Raw genomic sequence first — 7,577 nt, 5'->3', positions numbered from 1 at the left:
ATAACTAACAGCATAATTAGGTCTCTATGTTAAGATGAGTCATACTTTGGTGTGTTCTGTAACTCTTTCTTTTTGAAAGCAACTCCCAGAAAAGGGTATATTTCATCATTCTGTCACGAAACACACACACACACACACACACACACACACACACACACACACACACACACACACACACACACACACACACACACACACCTGTTTTGCAACAGAAAAGCGTCAATAAAAGAAAGGGGACATTTGTTCTTTTTGAGGGATTCCTTCCTCTAAGCAGGGATCCCATGACAGAGTTTGGGTTTTCCAGCCGGCCAGCCCGGGCCATATGCCACAGCGGGAATCAAGTTACCTGTAAAGAGAAAAGGTATTTTCTTTTTCATTTCTTTCTTTCTTTAGTGAGACTTTCATTTTCTGTCATTCCTCTTTTAGAAAACAGATATTAACATACATTCGCCCATTCTATAACGTTCTTACTCTTTTGTCTCCGGCCCTCTTCCTCGACTCTTTTTTGTGAAGTGTAACTAAGCTTCATGGTCCCCGATTCAGTTTGTCCCAGTGGGAAAATGTGGATCTTGTGTTTGGCGGTTTGCACTCTTTTTCTTTTCTCTGTGGGAAACTTTTGTCAGATGGCATCATTATATAAAAAGAACACTTTTAAAGGTCATGCTCAACTTTCACAAACAACTGGAGGAGAGTGGAGACACAGAAAGGACTCCATTGTCTTTGGCCTCAATCTAGTTCAAACAAAACTGATGGCCACCACTGCAGGTTCTTACATCATCTGATTTGATAGATTAATTGCTATTTTACAACAAAGGTTTAGTCTTGGGATGGGCTGTTCCTCGTACAAAATAAACAATGACTTTGATGGGACTGACTATTTTATAGATATGTCGGCTTTTAAAGGAAATTTTAAAAAGCTAATTAAAAAAGTAAATGTAGCTATAGCTAATTTCCAGGGAACAACCTGTCGAGTTCGTCTAGCGAAACAAACTGTAATTTGACGCTATAGTTATCTTAACGTCAGTTGCCTAAAATATTTTTGAACAAAACATTAACGTTTTTATGACATATTTGTGCTAGTTACATCTATAATAAAGTGATAGCCTAAGGTGCTATATTAGCCTAGCCTACTGGTGGTGCTTTATCGATATGGCCTACCGCGTGAAAATGTGCGCAATGAAAATTGCATGAGCAGCATGTTATGCCTAACGTTACCTCCTCTGGCGGTATAGTTTTCTGAGACTTCTGGCGACACATACATGCTATAATATTACCTTTATTAATAATAATTATAACATTTGAAACTCCTGTAGCTATATTCTTGTGTATGATATAAAGAATATCCCAAGAACCTTTTTCTTTGACGCCATCATTTGACGCCCTGTGGTTCCGTCAAAATACTGCATGCTTATAAAGAATCATTAAAAATTTAGTCTATTAAATTCGCTTGATCTTTAAAGTTACGTGCATACACCATCTTCCCCTTAGGCTACGTAACGAAAATATATGGGAATATACTGCAAAAATAATGTGATATAGTCTATTAAATAATACATTTCCATATGGGAAACAATAACTAGTGCTAATATTTGTCAGTATTGCAATATACATTGAACATGTATGGCTATATATTGATAAATATAAAAAAATATTTAGAAATGAAGACAAAAATAGCATTAGGCTACATGTAATATTCATAAAGTTATATAATTTATTGTGCACATATATTGCACATACATGTTCCCATATAAATGCATATATGAAAGTGGCAATTCCATATGTATTATTCAATATATTGTAATATATTTACACAATATGGTATTATATATTTTCTAACATACTGTTATATCATTTAATATATTGTGTATATCTTAGGAAATATACTTTCTTAGCGTAAGTCTTTACATGAGATAGGAGCTAAAGCCAGGCTGTTTCCATTGGTCATCAGCAAACACACGACGACCGCAGGTACACACTGCACTGCAATCAGTCATTACACATCCGGCCTGAAGATTAGACTGTTTACATTGTTTAAGCTGCCTTCATTTGTCCATATATCACATTGTGGCTACCTTTTTCTTCTCTAATAGACTGACTCTCATGCAAAACCTTCCCACATATACATGTTTGGAGACTTCAGCCACAATTAAATTATTTACACTGTAGATAATAAAATATAGGCTTTTTATTTAATTTATCAGTATCAGACGAATTTGGATTTGCCCTAATACATTTACCATCTGATGCTCACTTGAAAAAAAAAATCATCATAATTAAAAATACATTTGCACATCTATTGGTCATTTACTATTTCGTACCCATTTGCTATATGTGCACACGATTTAGTAAATCGAGGGAACGAATTAGTAAATCGTGCATGTCATGTGCGGGGCTCACCCATATTACCCATATTTCACCCATATTAACTCAGCAAAAAAAGAAACGTCCTCTCACTTTTTTACAACTGCTTTTTTTTTGCAGCAGATTTCTTAACGTGTAAATATTTGTATGAATATAAAAAGATTAAAACAACTTGGGATGGTATAAACCATCATTTGTCAGTTCTAGATAACTGAGAATGAATAACGTTACATACCGAAGTAAGAGTATAATTTATTACTGGGTATATAACACGCCTGTGGGCCTCAAATTCCATAAACTGGAGGAGAGCAAATACAGCTCTCAGCACAGCACATGTGAAGGAGCGTGGTTGACACAGAAAACGCAATTCAGACTAAGCATGTGATATACAGGCAATAGAGAGAGGACGGGCACTTGTTTCCAGTGACAATCCTGCTCACATAGCCATCATAGCCATCCAGGCAATTGTTGCTATGGTAACTGCGAGGCTAACTGAACACACCTCCTGCCATAGGTATAAGGAAATCGCAAAAAAAGGGGTCACAAAACAACCGTACCTTCTGTTAAATGATCATCCCATAGCAAGGCAGCCAAAATTAAAGGGGTTGCATCATCTCACCGCAACCACTCCTTCAGTAAGCTGCTGCCTCACCTCCAAATAGAGGGAGAGCAACCGAAAGTGAGGGTGTCGTAAGGCTCTACCACAACAAGCAGCTAACCCTATTAAGAAATGATTGTATCTCAACAGTTTCACCAGCTGAGCTGGGAGAAGCATGGCTTAATGGTAAAGGAGTCGCATCATCTCACCGCGACCACTCCATCGATAAGCTTCAGTAACACTGGAGAGTGGGCAACCAAAAAGAAGGTTTTTGTGTCTGTCCCTTTAAATGCAAATGAGCTACTGCTCCCAGCACAGGGGTTGGAGCTACAACAGCTTGTGTCCTTTTCAAAAACTTTTAGCCTTTTATGTTAAAACTGAAGTCAGAAAGATGGAGAGACTCAAGAAGTAACAACATGTACAACATTTCTGAATGGTTTGTTGATGATTTTATGTAGCTTATGTGTAGTTATATTCTAGTCATTGATTAGCATATTCTGTCTTGATAATCTATAAATCACGTTCAGGGGGCGGGTTTATGTAAATGTTATGGTTAGTGATGTCACTAACCCGGGAGGAATATCATGTAGTCCCTACCAGCCGTTTGTTGTAGTCCTTAAAAAGCAATTTCTTTAAAAGCAAATATCTCCCTTAGATTTGAACTTTGAGCGTCGTAACTTTGCAGATGTTGTTTATGCTCAAACAGCAACATTACACACTAACTAAAGTCAGAAAAGTGAAATCATATTCAACCACCCCTTTAATGTAAGGAAATGTTTCTCATCTTGTGCTCAAATCTCTTAAGGTGTTCTGCAGGGTTCCATTTTGGATGGACAATATTTTTTTTTTTACTGTTAAATAGCGATAAAACTAAAATAATCGTCTTTGGCCCACCAAGGTGCAAGTCCTCTAACACGTCTGTGGGGACACAGTTACATGTGGTTTGGCACTGCAAGGATGATCAGCTTTATGGATATATATTTTGCTTAAAAACAATGCGTGTGCTGCATTTATTTATTTGTCAGTAAGACGACGGGATATTTGACGTTTTAGTGTGGACGAGAAACTTTTGGAAAACGCTATTGTGGACAGAGTGTTTTCAAATGTATCTAGATTAATGTAGGCATAGTGTCCAAATACTTTTTGGTCTACTTTATGTGATAAGATTTATACAAGTCTTTAATATAAAAGTTCCAATCTTCAGTATAAATGATCAGATCCTCTGTATTGCTGTACTTATTTAATTGGGGACATTAATATTCAACAATATTATTGATCTGCCTTAAGGTGGACGAAGATGCAATTTTCTTCTAGAAACAAACTTTGTTGTATTATTTTCATGTTATCACTGTGAAGCTGCTTTGACACAATCTGTATTGTAAAAAGCGCTATATGAATAAAGGTGACTTGACTTGACTTATCAGTGGTTATGGGCAGATTTTCAGTATACACATGACAAAAAACATAAATTCTGGCAGGTCTAGTTATAGCAGTACATCTTGTTCAAAGCTACTGGCTGTGATTCACACGCACCTTATTTCCCTCAATGAATAATTCCCAAAAGGAGGAGTGAGAATATTTTAGTAATTAGTATCTGTATCCCAGGAGACTGGGCTTGGATCTAATCATTGACAGGTAGAAACAAAAATCAGGTGTGTCCCATTCTGTGAGATAGAGAGGAACCTCCTTTTATTGTCAGTTAATAATACTGGAAAGTAGGCTAATTCTGTAACGGTTAATCTTAGCTTTGGTTGAAAAAGACAATAAGGAAAACTGAGATTTTTAAAAAGCCTGAAACAATCTGAATTAGAAATTTTTACATCAAGTAAAAATAGAGTAAGATTCACACGGACAACATCTATTTAGAATTAAACTCAAAGCTTTTGGCCATACTTGACCGCTCCTTTAAACACAGATGGAAAGACGTTGTAAAAAACGTTGTAAATATGTCTTGGTGGGGACTTCCTATTCACTATTAATATATGATGTCTATAAACGTTATTCACACACTTAAACAGTATTGAATATTAGACTTAAGATGCACACTTTTCTGCCACCTTTGGAGGTACCTGCTACTTGTGTGAAATAAACACAATACAGCACTTTTTTAAGAATCAGTTCTTTATATATATATATATCTACTGTGTATATATATATATATATATATATCTTTATTTATATATTTATATGCCAATGAGAAACAAATAATCATATTTACACAAGCATTAGCAAGCTAAGAATCAGAGAACACCTCTGCAAAAAAAAAAAAAAAAAAAAAACCCATACCATACAGAACATGGACATATAACCGTAAATTATTGCTTTGTTCACAGGTTATGAACTACAGTTACAGTACTAGACAATATCTAAATCCAGACAGCAACAGTGATAGAACTGACCATCTGTAGCCTTCCTTAAAAAAAAGAAGAAAGAACAAGATAATTTTACTGATACGAAGCAACAACAGCCTTAAAGACAGTAAAAAAAAAAAACAATACATTATGCTGCCAATGACAGGTTTATCTGTAACAACTAAGTACAAATTTGCTTCATGTGTTCGCATACTTCGCTTAACTTCTTCCTTTTGTTTTAAAGGTGAACCCACATAAAACTCAAAGAGTCCAAAACATTTCTATATGCTGGTTATCGATAACTCAAAGAGCTTTGCTCACCCATGTTTCTCGCCCCTGTAGTGACTGAACACCTGAAAAAAAAAACAGGTAGAAACAGGCAGGAGAAAAGGGCTGCATTCAGAGTGAAATACAAACGGGAAAGACTGCATCTATGGAAAAGTCACAGCATGCAGAGTTACAAAAAAAAAAATCCATTAGATGTTTATCTTTATTATTCCGTATTTCTTTGTTATTTGCTAAAGGAGTCCTTCGTCATTGAAGGATTGGTTATTAAAGAGAACACTTTTGTCTTACATGTAAGCAAGGGAGCAAAGGCAATTTAGAAAGTCACATGAATATCACAGTTATTTGTTTGCATGATTCCTTTTTTTATGTGATTTACATCGCCATGATCAATTTTTTTAAAAAATGATTGAATTTCATTCAACATTTAACTGGATTTTCTTCCTTTTCTGACTGAAATATGACTTTTAATAAGGCTAATTTGACACCATCATTACATGCCTCTCTGCAATCCTCAATCTGATTGGTCAATCGCTGGATTCTGCTTCACTGACTGTACATTATTACTAAACACATAAACACTTAAAATTACATCATTCATTTATTTGTAACAGTTTTGGTATGAATTAACACAGTGCAGATTTATAAACTGGAAAAAATGAGGATTTGCGAGACATAAAAGACCTTACATATAGTTCACCCAAAAATAGAAATAAACTCATGATGTTCCAAAGCTGTCTTCAACATAATAGAATATATTTTGAGAAATGTGTTTTTGTTCAAACAATGGAAGTCAATGGGCACCAGAAATGTTGGTTATCAACATTCTTCAAAATTAAAATGTCACAGCATGAATGATGACAAATTTTTAATTTTTGGGTGAACTATCCCTTTAAGATTTAATCTGTCAATGCAAAATACACAACAGTTAACATTGATATTACAGGAGTAAAGCATTCATACAGTGGTTCTGGGCCAAGTCAGTCGTCACATTGATTTTCACCTTGAAACTTGAGCATATGTCAGTGTAGATTCAGTAAGCATATGCAGAGACACTAAACATTGTCAGTGCTAAACAATGCAAATGGTACTAAAAAAGCTTAAGCATAAATGCTTCAAACAAAGATGGGGTGAAACTAAGACCCATAATAACATGTGCTTTTTCTGGCCTGTGAGTGAACATTGCGCTATACAAGTACAAAATGTCGAACTTTACACCTGACAACTGTTTCTTCACTTTCCAAGGCCATCCCTCTGAAAGACAGCAGTCAGATATGTTCCAAGTTGTTTTAACAGAGTATAAAATACACCAGTTAGCATGCAAAAATGTGCGGTATCAAATACACAGTAAGAATAATAAACATCTAACTTAGTGAAAGAACATGTTTAACACCCTCTCGTCGTCACCGACATGACTGAAACATTCGACTACTTCGCTCATATCGTTTCCATCGAACAACTTGTCATCCCATTCTAGCATGGTATGAACAGGCATAATTCTGCACACAGGTCACAATCCCAGCGAGCCGCGGCACCGCTGTAGGTGTGCCAACCTGACTGATATGGAGATAAACGCGACAGCCGTCAAGAGAGAAACGGAGAAAGCAGAATGGGTCCGCTTCCTTTTTTTAACGCATTTTTTCTTTTCTTTGATGGTCAATCATAGTGACAAACAATAACAAAGCTTACATGTAACCTACTTCTACGACTGTTAATTACAATTACTGAGCTTGAATGGTACGGGACAAAGACTCTAAATGAGGGAATGAAAGTGTTATGATTGTGAGAGGGGGTTCGCAAGCTCATCGCCCCCTGTCTGTCCCGTGAGGCAGCAGTGAGACAGTGTGTTCAGTCCACGAGTTCAGTTCAGAACACCACAAGTCACCTGTGCACTGAGCACCCCTCCCAATCCATCCATGTCTTAGTTTAGCTTTTTTTGTTATTGAAATAAAGCGTGCCTTTCCCTGGATGAGAGAAAGAGA

The sequence above is a fragment of the Scardinius erythrophthalmus genome (genome assembly GCF_964197995.2).
Source record: "Scardinius erythrophthalmus genome assembly, chromosome: 19".
NCBI classification, from domain to species: Eukaryota; Metazoa; Chordata; class Actinopteri; order Cypriniformes; family Leuciscidae; genus Scardinius; species Scardinius erythrophthalmus.
The sequence above is the reverse complement of the archived record's forward strand: the minus strand, read 5'-3'. Positions refer to the sequence as shown.